Raw genomic sequence first — 15,541 nt, 5'->3', positions numbered from 1 at the left:
AATTTGAACTATTTTGTGTTACTGTTGATTCAATCGAAAAATGGGGTGGTCTTGCACTTCTTTGACGTCATGACTTGGATGTTCAACTCCTTAGTCAATCCGAGTCCTATATTGATGTTATATTTCATGAAGCACAATATGCACTTTTATGGCGTTTAACGGGATTCTATGGGGCTCTGGATGCTTGTTTCTAAAACTTTTGTGCCAATTACTTGAGTGGTTGAGCCATTAATATTCCGTTCCATGGTATATGCTGGAGATTTTAACAAAATTCTAGATCAAAATGAGAAAAGTGGAAGATATCAGTGTCTTCCATATTAGATTATGGATTTCTCCAATGCATTACATAGATGTAGCCTATCGAACATTGAGTATTGAGGTTTTCGTTTCACATGGTCAAACAAACGAGAAGAGCCTAACAAAGTACACGAACATCTTGATAGAGCTTAAGCCAACTTGGCATGGCGTGTCCAATTCCTAAATGCTCGATTTAGTCTTTGTTGCCCCCTACTAGCATAATTCTCCTAGTTATTATTCAGCTACAAGGAGAGCGTTTGTCCCCCTCTCGTCATTCATCAAGGCCTTTTCAGTTTGAGGCATGGTTGTTGCGTGAATCATCTTGTGGACATTCATGGAGGCCTCATCTTGATGAGAATACAGCGGTTAGGGTATGTTGCTTGTTGAAGACTTGTCAAGCCTATTTAGTTTCTTGGAGTGGAACTGTGACAACCCTTTGTTGTCGTATTAAGGAACTGGAAGAGGAACTTATTCAGCTACAAGAGATCCCAATAACAGTGGCCATTAAACTTCTTCACAACAACATCAAAATGAACAAAAGGAATTGGTCTCTCGGATTGAAATTAAGTGGCAGCAGCGAGTTAAGACAGATTGGCTAAAAGCTGGTGATCGTAATACATACTATTTCCATAATCGGGTTTCATCATCATGAGAATTGAATTGCGGCTCTTCGTGATTCTAAAGGACAGTGGGCAGAGGATAAGAAGCGCATGCAGGACATAGTTCAGCTTATTTTTTCAACTTCTTTTCATCTGATAGGCCAACGATTTATGTTCTTTTGGTGGCTGCCGAAGTGTTGTTTCCATGTGTGAATCCAGAGATGACACTAAGTTGTTGAAACCATTCACTACGGAGGAGGTTATTTACTCTTTTCCCATAGTCTCCCTTAATATGCCCCTGGTCCCGATAGCTTTCCACCAATTTTTTATAAGCATTTTTGGCATATGGTTACCTAATATTATCGACAAGTTCTCAATATTTTGAACATTTGGACTATGCCTTCATAATTTAACCATACTAATATTGTTATTATTCCGAAATATTCTAAACACGAGTCTATAACACACATCCATCCGATTAGTCTTTGTAACATGCTTTATAAGTTAGTGTCTAAAATTATAGCTAATTTTCTTGATCCTATTACCTCCCCATCTCAATCGATTTTTGTTCCAGGTTGTTTAATTTCTGATGATATCTTAATTGTGTTTGAGTTAAATCTCTTTTTCTGTTCCAAACATAGGGGTACTGATGCCTATGCTACTATTAAACTAGATATGAGTAAGGCTTATGACCATATTGAATGGTATTTTCTGGAATTTGTGATACTTAAACTTGGGTCTGAGAGTCGGTTTTAGTGCTTATGTGTGTTTATACTGGTACATATTCATTTATGCTGAATGACTAGTGTTTTGGTTTTTACAACCTAAAAGGGGTTTCCAACAAAGGTGTCTCCTATCGCCACATTTGCTTATTTTTTGCATAGGAATGTTAAGTTGTTTGATTATATTAGAGATCGAATATAGTAGCTTCAGTGGAGTTTGTTGATGCGAGGGAGCTCCTGACATCTCTCGTTTACTCTTCGCTGGTGATACTTTTACTATTTTGTCTAGCTACAAAACATAACTTATGTAACATTTCTTGCATTCTTGATAGATATGCAAGTGTATCAGGATAGGTGATCAATTTAGCCAAGTCCACAGTGGCAACTGCATGAGGCTCCCGGTGGTGGTTGGAGACTATTAATCTTCTGCAACTGAGTGTTATCAATTCCAAGCTGGGCAAAAAGCAATATCATAGAAAATGACATCCGCCAAGCTTCTTTGTCCAACAATATCATTTTAACCTGAAGTTGGAAAGTGTGGTAGAGGTGGCCAAAGCGTCATTGTAGTGTCTTCTCCTGGGATCTATATCTTGAGCACCAAATGATATTTCCTCTTTTTCCCTAAATGAAGGACCTGGACCTCCATAGGTGGAGCTCGTGGATAGTTTTTGTTTTGTGAGTGACTTACCTTATGCATGCAAGAAAGCTTTCTAGGAAGAGCCACATCTTGTTGTCCCCCTGAAACAACAACGATGACACCTATCATAGGAAAATTCTCATCATTGTGGAGAAATGGTGAAAGAAACATTGAGTCAACTGTTCGAGGCTAAAGATATTCTAATGGTAGTTGGTTAAACCACGTTAAGGCATGCTTTGAGAGACTGGTATAGAATATCTTGCAGTAGGCGGCATCAATTCGGTTGTGCAGTTCATTTTAGAATAAGTGTTCTTGGGAGTTTCTCATTCTATTATATTATGATATGTTTGAGACTTTCACACCCACTTGGAGTGTTTCGTCAAGATGGTTGGTGAAAAAGGGTTACCTTTTGGTGGAGCTATTGTTAATGGTAAGTGGCCATCCTAATCCTTTGGATGGAGTGAATGAAATGTTGTCTTACTTGGGAAGAAATTAGTTCTTGGCGTTGAGCAACACTGAGTTCGGGGGAGAAACTTTGATATTCACCTTTTCTCGCCTTTGCTTAAATCCCTTGGGAGTCGAGGATGATTCTTAAATTCAGTGAGGAGACAGAGGGGTTGGGTTTATTAAGTGATTACTGATTAGCCACATTTTAGGCCACAACTTGAGCTGCGGCACGGGTTGATGCATCTTGGATTAAAGCTAACAAAGGTGCTACATCAATTTTATTATCGTCTCTTGAGGTGGTGGAACACTAAGGTGGTTATCCTAGTAGCATCGGAGGTGGATCCTGTGGAGTTTGCTCCACCCCATTTTCTTGCGATGTTTCATTGTGCGTTATGTTCACTGCAGTAAATTTGTAGACTCAGACCAGGGCAATAGAGCTTTCCATAGACTGCCCCAATGGTGTGGTGTAAGTTATGTTGGGGTGTTATGTGGTAGCAGAAAGAAAACTCGGGTATCACCTTCGATACGCTTAATACAAATTGAGTATTTCTTAGAGAGAATTTTTCAATAGGTGATTTTTGTGTGTTATCTTGTAGATGAATAGTAATAATGTTGAAAACTGAATGTTGTGGTATCTATAAGAGATCATTGAAATATTAAGAGCTAGTTTGGTTATGTTTTATTTTCAGTTTCCAACAATTGAAAATGTGTAGAAATGCTTTATTGATTTTTGTGCAAAAACTGAGAATATGTTTGGATTAGTTGTTTTCAAATATAGGTATATAGGTGTGAGAATGTTAAATATAGGTATATGTATTTTTGATGTGACAGAAAGACAACTATGACAAGCCCATGTGACCTATATAAATTTAAAATTGAAAATTAAAATAGGAATGCATTCTCACTAAAAATGACTTGACCAAACAAATTCCCACCTACCCAAACAGTGAAAAGTGGAAAAAAATCTAATTGAAAACACAACCAAACAAGCTCTAAGGTGTCTTGGGTGTATTTGATTATGATAACCTACCTATAAATTAACTATCACACTTTTGTGAATATTTGGCGGTTACTATTATATCCATCTAATATTAAAAGCTTATAGCAAAAGTGATCATATAGATGTAAATCACTTTAAGAATATCGGTCAGAGGTGGTTTTGGTTGTACAAATAACTCCTGTAAAATACAAAAGGATGGGAGTTTACGTAGTTTATCCTTTGAAAAAAAATAAAAAGAAATTATAAATTATACATAATCTCTAAAGCAATATTTTCAAAATCAAATCGGACCAATCTCTTTGACCGATTTAATTGAGAACTGGCCATGTTTTCAAACCGGTTCATATATAGGACCAAAACCGCAATGATGAAAATCAGCAAAACCAGTGAAAATCGGTCACTTGGTAACCAATTAATAAATAAGTTTTGACCTTAATTTTTCTTAAAAAAAAATAATGTAGTAAAATATGTATACATATGTTTGGCTTAATCTTTTCCATGTTATAGCCTAAGTTTGGCTTAAACTTTTTCATATTTATAGTTTAAAATGCTTAAATTTTGATTGTATTTTTCTAATGGGGGATACTGAGCCCCTTCTAATAGCTCATTGGGTTTTACATTCTCTTTTTCATCTACATCTATCTCCTTTTTCTCCAATTTTTTTAGGCTTTTTTTCTAAAAAAACTTATAAAGGCACCATTTGCTATATGTATTTGATCCAAAAGGGTAAGCAAAGAAACATCCAAACTACATGAGTTTGTGGGGTTTTAAATTTTAAATTTTTGTTAGTTTGATTTAATTGGTTTCCTTCAGAAGATTTGTTGATTCTTATTGTTGAATTGTTATATATTTTTTTATTTATAAATTATAATATTTTTTCAAAAAATTATAAATTGTATTTATTTAATCAATTGATATATATTGTATTGATATGCGACTGACTAGGAAAAATTATGTGATGCATGTTTCTATTGATATCCCTATATTCTTGTGATATGATATTTGTTCTTGGGTGTATTTGTAACATTGTAGGTGCTTTCATGGAAGGAATGAGAGTAGCGAGAAAATAGCTAAAGTGTGGAAAGAGGAACAATTCCAGTAGCAGCGTTGCCAAGATAACTCGTGACCCAGTAATTATCAGAAATCCGAGTGACAAAAACTGGATTCACTTTTACCCGTAACCACGGGTTATCAAATATGTGAGGACAGAAACTGAAGATCCCTAATTTGAGTGCTGATATGAAATATGTTGTTGAGCTACTTTATTTTCTTGTAATTAGTTTTAAGAAGTTTAGTAGGAATATGATTAGAAAGGAAAGAACAAGAGTTCGATAATACGTGGATTCTTCTCTTCTTCTACCATAACTAGGGAACTAGTATAAAAGAGGGAGAGAGAGGAAGCTTGAGAATGAAATTTTGTTGGAGATAAATCTAAAAATCACGCTGAAGCACAAGGACAAGAAGACGAGACAAGTGGAGAAGTAGATCCGGCACCAGAGTGACAGTTGTTTCAAGCCTGATTTTCTATTCTATGAGCTTTTTTTAATCTTTCTTCTATATTCTAAATCTGATCAGTATAAACTAATTTTTTTTTTACTAATACTTTTGGAAACCTAATTAAAACAATATTTTGAGTATCTTTATCGGATTAATCTACAACTTTATTTTCATATGTCCATGAATTATTGTACTATTATTATAATTTGAGTGTTTGGTCATCTCTTAGATTTAATTAATTATGCTGATGAACTCTAAGGAAATTTGACATAGTAGACATGGTAATTTATGGTATAAATTAAATGGTATGTAAACATACATAGACATGAGTCATTTGGTTGAATAGGTTTTTCACAATCTTAATGAATTATTATCATAAGTTTTAGCTCGAAAGAGTATATTGAATTAACTTGGAAGAACCACAGCACACGAAGACACTTGCTTGTTAGATCATTCTTTTAATTTTGTATTTATTTGATCGATTAGATGGACTTCATTCAATCTTAAATTTTTTCTAACGTATTCATTTTCCTTATTCTCTTCAGTAACTATTTTTGGTAGTAGTAATCTATTACTTGTTTCACGGTCATTCAGATAATTGTAAATTAATTATAGTTTTGGTACTTATTTTATTTAATTTCTTGTGGGATCGATATTTATTATACTATTTGATAATTGGTGACTTTCTACTGATATATATATACATACATTGGCAATCAACTACAAATATATATTTATATATATATATGTACATAATATATTTTGGGTCAATCAATTTTTTCAATCCAATCGACTAGTTGGACCACTAATTCGATAATTCATTCGGTTCAATCACCAATCTAATATCCGAAACATTGCTCTAAAAAGTAACCTCACCAGAAACATAATTCTATAATTTTTTTTGGTAAAAAAAAGTTTGTTATACTAATAGAATGATTTCTCTGAGGAAAAATGATAATAAATTATGTCCTTATCTTAAATTGAAATAAATTTATCATTTATATATTATAAGTATGCAATAAATATTGGTTTAGAGGGTGTTTGGTCAAATTTATTTGAAATACGTTAATTATAAGTCCGTATATTTCATAAAATACCATAAAAAAATACAACATTTGACTATGGCTAATAATCATGATAAAAAACAAAATAATTGTAATAAATAATGATTGACAACGACCATGCAGCAGTTGGCCGTAATATTTGGGTACTACTGGCTACAACATTTGTCACCGCAATGAGAAACTGGAATAGGTAGGATGGAGAAAGAGATTTCTGAAAAGAAACAAGTCAAAAATTACTTTCTGGAGCAGCGCGTCCTTAAAAGATAAAGGCAGAATAGATACGTCCTCGGTCTCGTGAATATATGCTTACCCACACACACACACTTCCTCATCTTTCCTGCACTATCCATACATTGTGCGCAACGGTGTACGCTGTCTGATGTTGCCCCCAATTCCCATATATATATATATATGTCCCTTTTGAACACTTTTTGCTCCCTTTCCTTCCCTTCCCTGCAAGTCCCTCTTTATTCTTCCATTTTAGTTTTTATACGTACCATGCATGGGGTTATAAATTATAACAAGTTTTAGGAAATTTCTGAGTAATTTTCTTCATGTTATAACAAGTCTTAGAAAGGAGACATGCAAGAAGCATGTTAACAATCCGATACTCAAGCCAATAAACAATGATGAAAATAAAAATTATAATGGAAAAGGCATAATATAGGATAATTATTGGTCAAATTGCATAAAATTCTCCGTTCAAAAACTCAACAAAAAACTCTTCTATGTTTTAAAAATAGGTACAAAACTCCCTTATGTTTTCTTAAATGTCGTTCAGTCGTCCCTCTCCGTTAAATATGACTAATGGCGTTAACTTTTTTATAAAATAATTGTTATGCCCTTATATTTTACATATTTATTTTTTTTTAATGACCGTTGGATTCTTATTGATTAGATGAGAGTCGTCATATCTAATCGATTAATCTTAACCTTAGATTTTAAATTTAAAAAAAATCAAGGGTTTAGATTAATTAATTTTATATAAATATTATAAAATATAAAATTATTATTTAAAAAAAATAAATAAAATAAAATAAACTCCCCCCTTGCCGCGCTTCCCTCACTCCCCACCTCCACCCCCCACGTCGTCGTTGCTCACGGATCTGGGTGACCCCGAGCCGCCCAGATTAGCTAGGGTCGACTGCGACGTTGCCGTAGACTAGAACCCTACGGAAGGAGGCAATGACTCAATTTTAAAATTATTTTTAATTTTTTTTATTTCTAAATTTTAAATTTAAAAATTTTGGAATAAGAAAGATAATTTTATAATATTTTAAAATGTAATACATTTAAACATAATTTGTTTAATATATCTAATTACATAATACTTAAATTTTCTAATAATATATAATTAATTTTTATAATTTATTAATGTCCATATTTGTAAGATATTTAAATTTTGTATTGTGATTTTAATTTAAATTATTAAATATTTAAAATTTTATATAATTTTTTTGTACTTTTAACTAAATATATTTAAAAGAATTTTTTAATTTTTTGGAGAGATGAAAACAAAAAGAATACTCAAAACAAGTTAAAAATTATTATATAGTCATAATAAGAGCATTTTAGTCATGAAGGCAATAAAAAATCATGCAAGGATACCAAAACGGCCCCCAAATCGCACCAGTTGCACATGCAATGCAACCTTCATCAATTCCTAATGTAGGAAGGTCTTTTGCAAGGTTTAACAACACACAAGGGGGATTTTTACCTATTTTCAAATTTCAAGTAACTTTTACTAATTTAGAAAAACACATGGTGTAAATAGGAATTTTGCCGATAATAATTCAGTACAATAATGCTTTGAGTAATAATATTTTTGGTGCATGTGGATGTTCAGAATACGTTACCCTTTACCATTGAGAGATGTCCCTTTTTATAGCCTTCAGCCCTTTTGAGACTCGAGAAAATAGTTGCTAGGGGATGGACTCTAGTCATACTAGGGAAGCTTCCAGCTGGGACTCCTAATCGCTTCAAGGCTCGTCCTCCAAGCTAATTGGACTTCTTACAGGGATAAGGCGTCCTAGATTCTTAGTGGGCTATTGATGTAGGTCAAACGCCTTCCCTAGATTATGGGGTACCCTCCGAGGCGGGAAGGATACTATTTTTCTAAGCTGTCTTCCTAGGACTACAATTGTTGAGTAATAATATTTTTTCTCAACTTCCTCATCTCTTTTTTTTCTCTCACAACTTTTTCAACAATTTCTCATTATTCTTCTTCTATTTTATTTATTCAATTAATATATATTTTTAAAATAATAATTAAAATTTTTACGATACAATTAATAAATCTTCAAAGCTGAATATTGAAAAAATTACCTTTATTTAAAAAGATAATATCAAATTAATTTTTTTTCTCAATTTTCTTCTCTCCGCTATCACTTATTTGTATAGTTTCGTCTTTGTTCATCTCTTATCTCATTTTTTAATCTATTTTTTTCATCTATTATTTATTATTTATTTTTATTATTTTATTCATTACTTATTATTTATTTCACTTATCATAACAAATTTTAATTCCCTAAAAAACAAAGATTAATTTAAAAAAAAAAGGTCTTGAATGACCAAGGAGAACTGCTAAAAGTCTAAGCGGTTTTCCTTGGTTTCTTTGCCAGATGTATTTATTATTTTTCTAATTCAGCTATCTGATGATGATTTTTTTATGCATTTGGGCCAGAATATTTGTCTTCATAGGTCGAGAGTATGCCTAATAAGGGTTCGAGCTTGTATTCTACTGATGTCAATCCTAATTTGTAGTATAATGGGGGGAGTCACGACTACGATGTGTTTGAATTGTCAGGCTGATTCTTTTATATAGTACATGCTATCGATCAGCCGTTGCATAGCGATTATAACAAATCTTAGTTGTAGGATGAGGGCACTATAGGTTCAAGAGAAGTTACAATTAGGTGCTCCAATTGACTAGTGACCTATTAGCATGCAATCACACCCTTTTGTTTGATACTATAGCACAAAAATGATGATAAGGGAATGGGGTTTACTTGTAGAGAAGATTGATGCTTGTAAAAAATGATTGTGCGTTATATTGAGAGGACGACAATGAGCTAGAGCACTGCCAGTTATGCGCTAACCCAAGGTACAAACTGGCTAGAGATCATAACCGCCATTATAAGAAGTCCCTCTACGCCTTGTTGAGGTATTTGATATTAACTTCCTGACTTTAGAGGTTGTAGAGCTTCGCCAGCAACTGCAAAGTAAATGACGTGCCATACACATGATGCCGCTCTTTTCCTTTGAATAACTATCGCTTCTCAAATTCTCTTGTTATTGGGGTAGTTGTTCTTCTTTCATATTCCAGTAATGCATTTCTACATGTCTCGTCAATCAATCGTTGCAGCTCATCTCGTGATAGTTAAACTATATTTCACCTTGCCTTTAAGGGGTCTCCTCACCACCTCCAAATGTATGGTCTACCCTGGATGTCCCTTTCATCTCACGACGTGAGTGATTTTTTCAGATTCTCACAGACGACGCTAGATGATCCTGGTCAAATTTGTTATCTTCCAAGGGGTGGTCATGATCCGTGATCCAGTATAATTATACCAAATATTTTTGGTGGTCCTGAGAAGAGAAAAACATGTTAGGCTAGCGGGGATGGTCCCTGGTGAGACCCTCTGATGCATAAGTCAACTCAAGTTCAAAATGATAAATACCGATCTCAAGTAGTAAATAAGCTAGTGAGTAATAAATATGTCTTAGCTTAAACTATGGAGTGAAGGTATTTATAGGGCTAAATTTGCCCACCTACCAGTTCACGTGGCGTCATCTCAAAATTATAAATTGTCAGATCGATCTATGGTCTAAATCCCTGGTCATCAGAGCAGGTCAAGTTGAGCAATCCAGCCCGAGATAGAAAGATGCGCATTCAAGGCTCCTGTGGTATTTTATTGTTGTTGGATGATTATTTATGTATTCTCTCAAGTGGATATGATATAACCCTATCACTATGCTAATAAATTGCATAATTTTACATTTCTTTTTCCATGAAAACAAAAATCAAAGCCATCTTTTATTACACAAATTGGAAAGCATGGTGGCACCCTGCAAACTCATTAAAGATAATATTTGTATCGGTTATGATCCTTATAGTAGACATACTATTATAAAAAATTAAGATTCAACCAAGTGAGAATCAACATATATATCACAACATACATTTAGCCCCATCAAACATCTTAACAAAGACTTGAAGTCATCTAACAAGTGTGACAGTGTTCAACCTTACCCACTGGATCATAATCATCTGGTAAAACCAACTTTTACAATATAAAGAACAAAGTCCTCCACCATTATGCTGGACTATTTCTTAGGTTCTTGCCAAATCAATTGCCCATGCAAATCCATCAGTTGGGCTTGAATTTTTTACCACAATTGAACAACTGGAAAAACAGTACGCATTGAGCATTTGAGCTGCTTTATACCTTCCGCATGTTGCTTGAAAACCACAAAATATACAAATTCTGCAACTCATTATTACATGTTGACCACTAAAGGAATAATGTAAACAGGAAGAATCATAGAAAATTTTGAATTTAAGAGAAGAGGTCAAAGAAGAAAAAAATTGAAATGATTCCATTAAAAAAAAAACAAAAATTTATCAATATTTCATTAAATAAAGTTTAAAATATAAAGTAAACGATTTGATATTTTCTAGCTTTAAATTCATACAAAATAGGGTTAAATATATTTTGCAACTCTGAACTATACATATAATTTTATTTAACCCCTAAAGTATGAAATATAACAAAGGAAAAGACTCTGACAAGATAATTTGGCATTGACATGATAAAAGTATTCTTCTAACTTTCCTCCTATACTTTTTATTTTACTCCCTAAAGAATATTTTATTGAAAACTCTCCCCCAAAACTACTTTTAGTGATTTAAAATTTTACATAATTTTTATTTAAAAGTTAATCTTTAAAATCTATAGCATTTTGTAAATTATGTAATACAAAGAATATTTTACAAGCTCAACATATGCAAATATATTTTACAAAGTAAATTATTTATGTTAAAAATATATACAATTATGTGTAAATACATAATGTATATTATTTTATAAAAAAAGTATGTTATGTAGCTTATAATTTTTTATTCAATTACATGTACGCATAATTAAAATTTATTACATCATTAATCCTTATAGAATATTATAGATTTACATATTTATAACATGTATATATATATTCGATGTAACATTTAAAATTATATTGATTATTTATTTTTAGAAAAAATTCAATATATATAACGACACAAGTAAAAATTACGTAATTTTTGAACAGTTATGTAAAAAGTATAAGAATTATAAATTTATAAAGTTTATACAGATTCTATATATACTAAGTATGAGGATCATAATTTTGGGTAGATACTTATTTTAAATAAAATTGTTATAATAATTTCAAATTACGCTTTAGGGGAATGATTGTAATAAATATATTTTTTGGGTTGTAAATAATAAGGGTACTTTCATTATTTAAAAAAATCCATATTTTGAGGGGATATTTTATTATATTTAATAATTTATGTTATAAATGCACTTTAAATCTAGTTAAAAAAAAATAAAAAAATGTATTTAAACCCTAAAAAATATTATGAATAAATTTGGTAAACCTATAAGCAATAAAAACGCATGCCTTGAGTAGGCTCTAAAGGGTAATTCATTATTACATGCCTTTTCTGTACATTTTTCGCTGTAAATCTACTCTTTTTTTTTTTTTTCTTCCTTGAATTATTATCTCTTGTATCTTTTGCTTCTTCTATGCCACCAATCATGACTCATCACTGCACTTGTTTCTCTTGTTGCCTTTTGTGTATGTCTGAGATGTCAGTTAGCACTCTCATGTAGACCATTATTTTTCTCAAAACTTTCAAATGGAAGATGGCTCTTTTCTTTTTCTTTTTTTTTTTTTTTCTCTTTTTCAACTGCAATTGTCCTCATATTTCACATCAGAGATGAAACTAAGCACATCAGAACATGAGTGAAAGAGTTCAATGATTCTTAACAGGTGTGTTTCTAAGATTTTTAATCTTATTCATTAGCAAACATTTATGTTAGGATTCACTCACTTGGTGTTGGACCAACAACTTGTTAGTGTTGCAAGATGGTTAGAGGCTAGGAGATTCATCTTAATAATATTTTGTATGGAAATTAATGCTTATGTCATTACAAAAGAATTGATTGTTCTTAACGTTATAAATCACTAAGGTTTAAAAATAGTAGTAAATTAATCTATTTACCTCAATTAGATAAATTAATGTGAAAATATTGAGTTTTGATCATGATTAATCAATATTCGTCATTATTTTACATATGGCCAAAATACTTCCCACAGTTTTTAGCCGTACCAAATGCTTTGGTTTCGCTTATGGAAATAACGGTTAATATTCGTTACGCAGCTGTGGTTATTTAGTGTCCATCGTGATTTTGTTACCTTTTAACCATGGTAGTCAACCACAATTTATGCCTCCTCAAACATTTTTTCTCAAAAACTCAAGATAAAGAAGTGACCTTCACCAAGCGGTCCAACAGGTCCACAAGCAAGGTAGAAAGCTTGTAACTTGACTAACCTGATAAGCCTAAGAAATTAACACAATCCAACAAGATGAGTCATCATCCAATAGGAATGACATATCACACTGATCGTTAACATATTAGGACACGCCATACTAAAAGGTTTTCAATTAACTCCAAGTGATCCGACTAAAATCAACTCTTTAAGCAACAAGTAACAAATTTTTGAATTTTTAGATTGAACTAGCAAGACCCTTTAAATGGGCCATAACTCTTTTCAAATAAGTTCAAATCTTAAATCATCTTTTGCGTTATTAGTTAACACGTGCAACTATCTAACGTTGTATTACTTGACCTAACTAATGTCTGGAAATTCCTCTACGGATATATACAAGTTAGCACTTTGTGCAGTCACTTTGCTAACACATTCTATCACAACTTAACTCTCAAGTTCTCTCAGTTTTTAAGCAACTTTTAGCTCATTTTTTACACTCTACACGATTTGCATCACTTTAACATAATTCTCAACCATTATTTTTCAAGTCTCCCTTCATTTATTTTGTGAAGCCAATACTAACTTAAACATCGCAAATGCTACACTTTATTTTGCAGGTTTATTAAATTCCAACCTTTTTTTTATTAAATCAGTACATGAATTAATAATAATCAGTGCAACTGTTGGAAAATTCAATTTCATGTAATGAAACAACATTTTGAAATATAATAATTAGATTTAAAAATAAAAAATAGTAAAAGCCACGTTGGTACAGAATATTATATATAACAGTTAGAAAAACTATTTACGACTAGAAAACTAAAATATTAAACTTAAAACGAGAATTGTATAGTAACAATTCTCTATCCAGTTGTTCGTAAGAATTAACCGAATTGCAGAATTCACTGCTTGCCTTAAAGAAAATATACGTCTCGTATCAGTAGTGTACCAAGTACAATATAAGTTATCATAGGATAAAACGGTTGCAGTTCTTTCAGTGTAGCTCGATTAAACACTCAAAAGCTCGTTAAGCTCAAATCTGAAAAATTTGAGAGAGAGAGAAGGGGGGGAGCTCGAGAGAGAGAGCTAGAGAGAAATACATCCAAAAACGGCTACAAAAATGTATTTCTGAATCAATTCATTTCTTAAAAGTTATTTTATTACTACTTCAATAGTTCCGATGTGGATCCATTTCATAGTAACGGCTACTTCTTCTCTAAATTTACTCAATTCTTCAAGAACTTCTTTTAGGAATAAGTTTCATTTCCATCACATTACCAGTAAGTTTCATGGGCATAGCAAACTCACCTGAACTTACTTTGCATATGTGATGTTTCCTTTGGTTCAATCCTATTTGGTTAAGGATTCTCCCAATTCCTCCAATCATAAATCCATCGTTTGGGTTGAGGTTGGAGTCTTTTCGTATGATTCTTTCCATAGTTTTGTTTGACACCATCATCCTGAAAAAGAATCCTGACAGGCTTTCAGAGGTTTGAAGCCAATCTCCCTAGTTATAATTATTCTGACTCGGTTGAAGATTCATCAAAATTAGTCTCTATTTCCTCCTCGTAGACACTTTCGTCTGACGGAAGATCTTCAAATTGGTAAATGGGTGTCAAATCACCATAGTAGACTGCGTCCAAAATGTCCTCCGTGGCTTCAAATTTTCGTAATTCTCCACGTTTCTGCAGGCAGTCCGGAGAGATATGATCTCTTGCTCTGCAGGTCCCGCAATTGCAGTCTTTGAAACTTTCATTGGTTCAGGTATGGGCTCGTTTGAAAGTTCTCTTCGTGGGGGTTCTTCTTGTGGATCTTCATCTATTCGTCTAGATCCTTGGGATGAAACCCTTGTTGGTCTCGTTTTTTGTCTGGATTTGTATGATTTGGCCTTTGATTTGGATCACCATAATCTTCGCCTAAAAGAAGTTCTTTTGGAACTCCTTGGGTAGGAGTTATATCTCTGCTTCTTCTACTTTCTTGGTTCGCTTGATTCTCCTATAATAGTGGAAAAATCATTGTTATCACAACAGAGAGGGGTTCGTTTGATCTTACCTTTTAGCCTCTTCATGTTTTCTGAATAGATGCTTGATAACATCAATCTTTCAGTTTGTCCTTAAGAAAAGACATCCTCCTTGCAACTGAATCTAACTGTTATTCAAATACTTTGTATAATTGAATCAACATTTCCTTCCATAGACTGTATATATTCGTAAAGAACATTGGAACTGCTACTTTTGTTGCTACTGCACTCTAAAAGAAATACTTGCGAAACCAATAGATATATTCATCTACTGTGCAACTACTTCTTAGTCCAAAGCTAAAAAGAGCTTGTGCATATTCTCCAGCTTTCTTTGCTCTACTTCCTTCGCAGTAACCATCTCCAATGAAGTGTATCTTGATAAGCCTTCCTAGCCGATCTGCTATCACTCCTTTTGAATTTCCGGTAAGGATGCTAGCTTTGGTATCATTTGGGGTATTATCCCTTTCGATCTTTACAAAACCCTCCAAACTTAACTCCACTAGCTTTATGAAGTTTTCTTTGCTGAGTTCTAAGCTAGTTGTTGTCTTCTTTATGGCTGCAACCCATTCATCTATTAATTTCTTCAGTATTTTGAAAATCAATAACATCCAGGTTAAGTATACTGTATGGATGCAAGGGTTGGAGCATAGTTCTCGGCACAGGTGTATTTTCAAGCATCTTCTTGGATTTCTTCCTAAATTTTTCTTTAGCTTGGTTTCCA

Source organism: Sesamum indicum, linkage group LG11 (genome assembly GCF_026168435.1).
Source record: "Sesamum indicum cultivar Baizhima isolate 11 linkage group LG11, ASM2616843v1, whole genome shotgun sequence".
NCBI classification, from domain to species: domain Eukaryota; kingdom Viridiplantae; phylum Streptophyta; class Magnoliopsida; order Lamiales; family Pedaliaceae; genus Sesamum; species Sesamum indicum.
This window is presented reverse-complemented; position numbering follows the sequence as displayed.